Source organism: Rutidosis leptorrhynchoides, chromosome 1 (genome assembly GCF_046630445.1).
Source record: "Rutidosis leptorrhynchoides isolate AG116_Rl617_1_P2 chromosome 1, CSIRO_AGI_Rlap_v1, whole genome shotgun sequence".
NCBI classification, from domain to species: domain Eukaryota; kingdom Viridiplantae; phylum Streptophyta; class Magnoliopsida; order Asterales; family Asteraceae; genus Rutidosis; species Rutidosis leptorrhynchoides.
In genome coordinates this window covers 432097996-432108042 of record NC_092333.1, presented here as the reverse complement: position 1 = coordinate 432108042, position 10047 = coordinate 432097996, and the positions used below count along the sequence as shown (strand labels likewise).

The window sequence follows — 10047 nt, the reverse complement described above, 5'->3', positions numbered from 1 at the left end:
GATCAACTATTTGCGCACTTGCAAGCGTGACGATATTAAATGAATATCTACATTTCCAAGTGTGACCAATCTGTATTGAATATTCACATATGTAAATGTGACATTTTTTGAAAATGTTCACACTTACATTTGTGAACAATCACCTCAAATATACACATCTAAAAGTGTGTACAAATCACTATTTTTTGAAAACTAAAATAATGAATATATTCATATATATTGTGTTCCGTTTCTAGCTGTATGAGCTAATTAATAAATAATAATAATAATTATTATTAATATTTAATCTCTAATAATAATAATAATAATAATAATAATAATAATAATATTTATAACTGTAATAAAAATTAACAAACACTTGATACGTACAGGATGGAAACAACATCTAAAAAAGCATACAAAGACAATGTATCACATATTATTGATCAATTAAAGTGGGAAAAAAAAAAAAAAAAAAAAAAAAAAAACTATTCACAAAATGAAAAAAAAAAAAATTGATTTTGGCACTTAACTACATCTAGTTTCAAGGCGTCAAATTCATTACAGTTATGTGCAGGATCAACATGAGTCAAGTTTTTGATAGATGGGTCGAGTTCCTGTATGTTTTTGTCATCTCTTTGAGCATCCACCTGCAAATAATAAATCAGGATTGAAAGTGATATGAGCTGCACTTACTAGTGATTAAATAGACACTAGCTAAAAGAAAATTGTCATTAATGAATAGTCATTAGTAAGTTTAATAAAAGAAAATTGTCATTAATAATTCGAGTGGCAAGCTACATTAAAAATATATCTTTTCAACAATCATACAACTCAAGCGGGAAACATTCAAGTTGCAAAAGGCCAAAAAGATTTGACTATGCTATATATTTCTTAAAACACATTATAAGCAAAAGATTGAAAAGAGATAGCAGTACTCACCACCGAAGATACAAATAATTCGTTTTCTTTGATCGACAAACTTCTAAAATGGGTTGATGTAACCTTTGGAACACGAACAACGTACAGGGACCTCCTCACCAAATTCACTATCTGAAAGTAATTCATGTTTATCATATGATAGAAACAGAAACAACTCACCGAAGTTACATCCCGTATTTGACAATTATGACTAAATTATTTATATTTTACATTTAAAACCTCATATCAATTGATTAATATCTTAGAAACAACATCAACTTAGGAATACCTTTATGCTAGGCAAGAAGCATATCCTCTACACAGTAATCTTCGTTTGTTCTGTGAACATCCTCTACCCAAGGCATTCCGATTGATACCACCAGGAGGGGGAAAACAAAATTCCAAAGACCTGCTAATCATACACACACACAAAACAGTATGGTCCTTGGAGTTAATATACAAATTTGATCAACAGAACCAACCTTTTAAAAATTTGAGATAAAGCCTTGATTGAAAGCAAACGGTCCCTGTTAACATACAAAAAGTCAGACTGATAAAAAATCATACAAGCCACTTTTAATGTATACAAAGTTTTTGGGCTCATATTTATCATACATTTAATAAGTTTTGGGTGAACTTAACCCCTGAATAAACTAACAGTTGGAGCCAGTTTGACCCTTTAGCGGAACCATCTAGCTCTATCCATTCTGCCACCTTATTCTTTGTGTTACGATCTTTTTAGAGGTTCTAACCAGGAACATGCCAAATGGTCATTGCGTATCGGATAATTTCTATTCGTATAGTTTCAGCAGGATGGTCAGGTAAGGTCATACAATTATTGCAATATTGGAAACTATGGAGGAACTCCCTGTAACTGTAGGTCATACGAAAGAAACAGTAACTCCAATAGGATTCTCATGATGATAACTTGTGCTACTAGCTAGGTCAGTAGCTAACTATTACAGTATTTCATATGCATCTGTATAAATACATGAACAGATAGTTAAGAAACTAGTTAACCTTCCCTTTGCATCCTTCCCAGTTAAACACAGTGCTTTGTTAGCTATCATTAACATATTAACAGACTTATAAATGGTTACTTAGGCATTGGCATATTAACAAACATATGTATCTGTATAATACATGGATGAATAGATAATTAAGAAAGTAGCTAAGCATATTACTTAGGTGATACTTAAACTTAAAAATTCATAAACATAAAGAAGAATTTAAGCAGTTTATATTTACAAGTCACTCAGGCATTTCATCAAACATCTAGCATGCGTGTAAATTACAAGTAGCGTACAATTCAAAGCTGTTTTGTTGCTTCCTAACAATTTCATTGGTTAGCGAAGAAGTTCGAGTGAATACATTACCTCACAAATATCATACACACATGTCAAATAATTGATGCAAAATTCACAAAGACCAAACGGTTATTGAGACATGAATCAACTGATATCGAAGTTAAACACACGGAATGGAAGGTAGATAGTGACATAAAAAGAAGAAAAGTAGCGATTGACCTAAAATTAACCATATATAGAACGAAATTTGAACAAATCGGTCAATTTACCTGCAAGACGACGCGATTTAATTTGTAATTGTTCAACCTGATCATGGAGAAGAACATCAGAGACATTTAGGCCGATTAGGCTTCTTCATCATCACCACCATCCCACTCATTAACATCAATTGCAAAACTTCGCACACATAAAACGGTTATCGAGATGATAAATTGGTAAATTGACCTAAAATTAACCAAATTAATAGCAATAAAAATCAATAAGTTAATAGATTAACCTGCCAGAAGATGAGATCACTGTATTTAATCTTCAATTGGACGGAAGAGAAGGAAAACCCAAAGTATTAGGGTTTGATCGAATAGAATCGCATTATTATAACTCATAAATCACAAGGATAATATAACAATCGAGAAATTCGAAGAACTAGGGCTTCAGTCCAGTTAGTTGTGCAGATGATGGATAAAATACATTTGCTAATTGCTATGAATTGGTACTATACGAGTATAGCTGATTTGGGGGAAGAAATTGGTATAGGCATATACGACTATATCCTGTTACGATATTTATGCTTAAAATTAAATTTAAATAAACTAAATAAATAAATGAATACGGAGTACCAATTCTTATAAAAAAAACTACACACTTTTTGGTGCAATCTTTCATAAACAATCAAACTTCACGCTTCAAAACATGTAGTGCGCTTCATTTAGTTTGCATATTTGGGAGTACACACTTAAAAGAGTTTATAATATTAATATATTTAAAAGCGTGAAGAACTTTAATAATATATACACGGTTCTATGTGTGTATATATTTGCACTTACTTATACATGTGAAGAATTTTAGACACACATTTAAAAGCGTGATAATTTACAACACATTCATAAGCGTGCACAAATAAATAAAAAATTACACGCTTGCCTCAAGTGTTAAAAAATAAGTGTGAAGAATCATCATTTTTGTTGTAATGAGTTTTTGAAGGGTTAAAATTTTTAGGATTTGTATCGAGTAAAATTCCATACAAAAGTTACGTCTTAAGTCTTAACATTCAATAAACATAATCTCTAGTATTGAAACGTCGGTATTAATAATATTTATATTAATATTAATAATATAATATAATAATATATAAATAATAATAATAATAATAATAATAATAATAATAATAATAATAATAATAATAATAATAATAATAATAATAATAATTATTATTATTATTATTATTATTATTATTATTATTATTATAATATTTATAATAAAAATAAAATAAAAATAGGGCTTCAAAAATTTAAAATAATTTCAAAAGTTATATTATGAAACTAGTGTAAAATGTACATAAACTGTTTATAATTAATTTTTATAGATGGGAAGTAACCTACCCTCACAGGCCTCCTTAATCCCCTTGTTCATGTACCACACCAACTATTGATTGGGTTTTATAGAGCAGTTGTCGTGGATGTGTACAAAACTGTTGATACATAGCAATTATTTTTGTTGACTTTAAAAGATGGTTGATAAATTGTACAATAATTTTTATACGTTAACGAGAACCTAAAAGGTATTGTTGAAAATTCAATGTTAACATCATAGGTTCATATCTCACTAGTTTATTCTTTAAAATGTAATTCCATTTATCACCAATCCGATATATTGATTGGGTTTTAATAAGGTTACATATACATATATCCTGTTTCCATAATTCTATTCTTGAGAATTAAAGGTTAGAAGGATATTCATTTGAGTCCAAGTTTTATCATGGGTTTGGGGAATCAATTGCAGCCTTTAGATTGATGCTCATCAATGCCTGAAATTAACTTGATCAAATATATGTAATTTTGGGCAGAGGGGCAATTTCATAAATTTACTGCAAATATTTTGTACACACACTGCATCCATCTCGTTCATTCCTCACATTGCACACATACGTTTTCTCTCTCTCTCTCTCTCTCTCTCTCTCTCTCTCTCTCAATCTCCATTTTAGGGTTTTTATCTCTTGAACATCTGTATCGCCATCTTCAATCAACATACTCTCGAATTTCTCCAGCAATCAAACGTTTCATCACTAATCATCGATCTATAACTAATGGCGAAGTCAAAGGAATCTTCAATTTTGAAATCTTCATCGGCTAAGAAACAAGCTCCGGTTAAACCACCAGCTCCGGCCAACACTCTAGTTAATTTTACTATCTTTTATTCGTCAATCAATCAAGTGTTTGTTCTATTTTCATTGTTTTCTTAATTTTTTTTTAGGGTTTTTAGATATATTGCTTCGTGTTTGTTTCTACTATCACATGTGATTTGTTTGTGCTTACTATGTTTTATTCATCAATCATTCAACTGTTTGTTCTATTTCAGTGTTTTTTTTAATTTTTTTAGGGTTTTTAGAGATATCGTGCTTCATGTTCATGTGATTTGTTTGTGATTATCTTATGCGTGTTATTTACCAGTATATTAGTTACATTTGTTGTTGAAAAGTGTACTATACATTCGATTTGCTAATCACATGTGGTTCTGCTTTGCCAATCACATGTGATTATTACAGAAATACTAAATTCCATCAGATTGTAATTGTTAGTGTTTTTAATCACATGTGATGTTTTTGTTTTAAAATACCTTTTAGGGTTTTTGTAATCAGTTTTTCATAGTTTTAATGTTTTAATCACATGTGATTGGCAAAGCAGAATCACATGTGATTAGCAAAGCAGAATCAACTGTGATGTTTTTGTTTTAATGTACCATTTACGCATAATCACCTGTAATCAGTTTTTCATTGTCTTAATGTGTTTACCAAATGCCATCATAATTGATTGTTTTGTGTTTTAATGTGCAACGTATGGTTTCTGTAATCAGATTTAATCTTTGTCATCAGAATGCAATTGTTAGGTTTTCAATCATATGTGATTTTTGCAGAAATCACATGTGATTGAAGTAATGCCATCACATGTGATTGTTCTTTGTTTTAATGTGCAAATTAGTGAAGTTACTTCAAAGTCACAATTAGATGTTAACATGCAGTTTTTCATTGTTTTAATGTTTAATATTTTACATGTTTAACAGATAAACAAACTCGCAAACGCAAGGCACTCGTTGACAAGGCTGATTCGAAGCCTAAAACTAAAGCAAAAGTTGCAAAAGTTACTGCTGTGAAGGAGTTACCTTCACTGAGGTTTAGGACCACTCCTAAGCCGTTTGCTAATGTTATGGCTTTGCTTAATCATGCTAAAAAGGAATGCGTGAGCAAGCTTGGGTTTCGTTCTTTGTTAGACTTTAACGTTGATCGACTCCCTGGTAATCTTGCCTACTTTTACGTAGACACTTGTGATTGTCCAATCACTTGTGATTGTGATTGTCCAATCACTTGTGATTGTAATTTCCCAATCACTTGTGACTGCATTCTAACCTTTTTCACCTTATATGCAGGAATATTGTCGAGTCATTGACGAGAAGTTCAGATTGATTGATGACTTGAAGAAGTTTTTGTCAAAGAAAATAGCTGAAGGTTTGGTTAAATATCTAAACGAGCAGACTTTGATATCTTATCAAAGTATAAAGAAGGAAGTTTTTAGAATTTTTGATGGTGTTGAGATAAAGACGGATGATGATGATCATAAAATGGATAATTTGAAAAAAAAGGCCGAGGATGTTGAAGAAGAAGATTGAAACTCTGCTTCCAAGTCGAATGAATTTGCCATGGACAACAAGAGAAAATGTTGTAGATTGTGGTGTTTTTGCCATGTACCACATGGAAAGATTTAAAGCCACAACCGAGAAGGATTGGACGGAGGAACTGTGACAACCCGGAAATTTCTGACCAAATTTAAACTTTAATCTTTATATGATTCTGACAAGATAAGCAAAGTTGTTAAGTTAAATCTCAAGAATTTTAAACTGTGTTCATACATTCATTTAACCTCAAAAATTCCGACGATTCACGAACCATTATATAAACGGATATGATTATATATATATATATATATATATATATATATATATATATATATATATATATATATATATATATATATATTATAATTTGAGAATATTAACAAAGTATTAAACTTATAATATTTTACATGAACGTGTTTGTTTCAATATATTTATCGATGGAATTAGAAGGTAATATCAAATGATTGATTTATCAGTAACATTGTGATATGTTTACGAGTCTCTATTATGAGGTCCACTTTGATTTAAGAAATCTAATCCTTTTTAACGATATTCGGAAAATTGGTAAAGTGATTTACAAGTCAGAACAAATGTGTCAACTAACGAAGGTTAGACAAAAATTAGTGGAGGATTGAATATTCATAATATTCAATCAGTTTAGTTTCAAATGTACGAAATGTTTTTCGAAATAATAGAACTTGATTATTTAAAATGTCTTTGATTAAATAACGCGAGTTGGATCATTGGTTGTTAAATATATAGATAAATTGCAACGTGTATTTAAAACGTGTTTATGTATATTAGATATATTTGATTTCAAATTAATTAAGTAAACGATTGTAACGCTCGTTATTTGATTTGATTGACATTTAGATATGTCAACCAGTACGCTAAGAAGTAAAATAAACACTAGTACATAAATGAACTATATCTATTTGAATTTTAAAATGTAAACGTTATATGATACAATATTTTTATATTATGTAAACGATTTTAAATTATACTTTGAAATATAAATAGCTTTTGAAAGACTAAATAATATATTACTAAATAAATATTTCTAACATAGATAAACTACATTTCCAAATGAAAATATATTTATATTTTACAAAGTAATAAGATATAGTAATAACATAAGTTATAAAACATTTTGTCTTAAAATAATATACTTTGGTAAACAACGAAACATTGATTTATAGAAGCAAATGACCACAACACTCAAATGAAGAGATTATACTTTGGGTAATATAGTCTATCGATGATTAAGTTTAATTATTGTTAAAGGTACACGTCGCGTAACATTAAGTGTTAGTTTTCTAAGCGTACGAACATGCGTTCGAGAAACCGAAACCAAAACATAAGTCGAGAGTGAACGTACAAGTCATCGGAACAAAAATTACAAGTTAACTATGTACGTGAATATAATATAATATATAATTAATTATATAAATTAATTATATATATATATATATATATATATATATATATATATATATATATATATATATATATTATAAACCGTCGGCAGCCTTGAAATCATTGGGAATGAGCTGGACAAAGGAGCTCCGCGATTGCGAAGCATATAGGCACAAAACCTCCGCGATCGTGGAGGTGTCTGTGTCAGAATTTGGCTATAAAGCTCGATGGTTCTCTGCTCGACTCATTCACCATTTCATCTATCTATCTCATCATACTCTGTATTATTATTATTATTATTATTATTATTATTATTATTATTATTATTATTATTATTATTATTATTATTATTATTATTATTATTATTATATTATTATTATTATTATTATTATTATTATTATTATTATTATTATTATTATTATTATTATTATTAAGATTAATATTATTATTATTAATCTTATTATTATTAGAAGTATTATTCTTATTAGTATATACATAAAATACTACGACGGAGCCATGAGCGGGTTATGTCAAAAAGTGTTTTTCAAGCGGGATAGAGCTAAGGAAATTATGAGTTATAGTTATGGAAGTTATGGGTAATGTTCGAGGGTATGCTCATGAGGTCAATCTAGTGTTTATCATCTCCGTTGCATCTACGTACTTTCCTGCAATATTGAATCACAATATTTATACGTGAGCACTCATAACTTAACTTTTATATATAAATAGTGTATCCCTGACTAGTGCTCGAGTATATATGATTATGCATTCTTGTATGTTAAATTTTGTCGTTAAATAGTTTATGATGAATCATGAATTTAATACATATGCTACTAGAATAAGGTATATGATATGCATGTCGTTGGAAAGATGACGAAAAATCAATAACTTTTCATTTAGGAATCGTGTGATTTTGATGAACAGATTAAAAGATATGGTCAACTGAATTATTATTAATTTTAGTATTATTATTGTTAAAAATGATTATTATTATTATCGTCGTTATTATTATCTAATAATAATAATTATTATTATTATTATTATTATTATTATTATTATTATATTATTATTATTATTATTATTATTATTATTATAAGTATTATTATTAAAAATTGTTATGGTTATTATTATTACTATCGTTATTATCATTAAAGTTATTATTAATATTATCATAATTATTATTATTATTATTATTATTATTATTATAATTAGTATTATCATTAATATTATTATAATACTTATTAGTATCATTGTCATTAAAACTAATATTAGTATTATCTAATTATTATGATTGCGATTGTTATCATTATTATGAATGCGATATAAAAGGCGACTAAAAGCTATTAAACAAATTGATTAGGAAATAATGAGTATAAGTATCATGATGAAATTAATGTATTGTAAAATATTGATTCAGATAAAATATCGTTTTCATTATTTTTATCATTATCATTATTATTATTATTATTATTAAAAGTATCATTAATATTAAAACTATCATTTTTATTAAAATTATCATTTTTAATAAGAATATTATTGTTAGTATAAAATATCATTATTATTATCATTTTACTATTATTATTAGAAATTATTATTTTGAATAGAATTATTATGTTTATAAAATATTATTATTATTACAGTTAATATTAAAAAGTATCGTTATTATGAAGATTATCATAATTAAAATTATCATTTTATCATAATTAATATCATCATTAGTAAATATAAATATTGTTATTATTATTAGTAGAATAATAATAATTATTATTATTACAAAATAATACAACTTTTACTTATTATCAATAATATTTTATCAAATAAATATGTGATACAAAGATATTTTTACCACACGTAATATAATTACATTAATATTACATATCACTATATTTTTATGATATTAAGTGAACTTTATAAATTTTATTACTTAAGATATATAAAAGTATATTTTTATCATGTATAAAATTTTAATATAAATTTTTATTTATTAATAAATGATTTATATAATTCACTCTAATAAAATCTGATAAATATATTTAAATATATAAAACGACTATATTTAAGTTATATAATAAACTCATATAGATTTTGGAAATCATTTTTGAATTAGATGACTTATGTTGACTTTTGTATGATAATCTCGAGCATTAGGATTGTGATACACTACGACTTGACCTAAATTGTTAAACAGATATTGACCAACATACAAATATATATACTTAATATAGGTTCGTGAATCCGAGGCTAACCTTGCATTTGTTCAATGCCGTCATATGCATTATTGCTACGAAATACAGTTTTGTGAGTTTCATTTGCTCTCTTTTACTCTTTATATTTTTGGGACTGAGAATACATGCGCTGCTTTTATAAATGTTTTACGAAATAGACACAAGTAATCGAAACTGCATTCTATGGTTGGATTATCGAAATCGAATATGCCCCTTTTTAGCTTGGTAGCCTAAGAATTAGGGAAATGACCCCTAATTGACGCGAATTCTAAGGATAGATCTATGGACCTTGACACGTCCTATTCGGGTTACGA

General features: G+C 27.6%; 1 long non-coding RNA gene across 5 annotated transcripts; it reads right to left on the bottom strand.

Annotated features, from left to right (window-relative positions):
• Positions 1 to 379: 379 nt before the first annotated feature.
• On the bottom strand, positions 380 to 3008 carry LOC139886599 (uncharacterized). 5 transcript variants are annotated; one of them, XR_011772517.1, is made up of 4 exons: positions 2704 to 3008; positions 1190 to 2603; positions 922 to 1032; positions 381 to 629 (listed from the first exon to the last, which is right to left on the bottom strand). It is a non-coding gene; the product is annotated as an uncharacterized lncRNA (long non-coding RNA). The 5 variants fall into 5 exon arrangements; XR_011772518.1 differs by having other exon boundaries at positions 384 to 629; positions 1190 to 1774; positions 1921 to 3005; XR_011772519.1 differs by having other exon boundaries at positions 384 to 629; positions 1190 to 1879; positions 2477 to 3005.
• Between the last annotated feature and the right edge of the window lie 7039 nt (positions 3009 to 10047).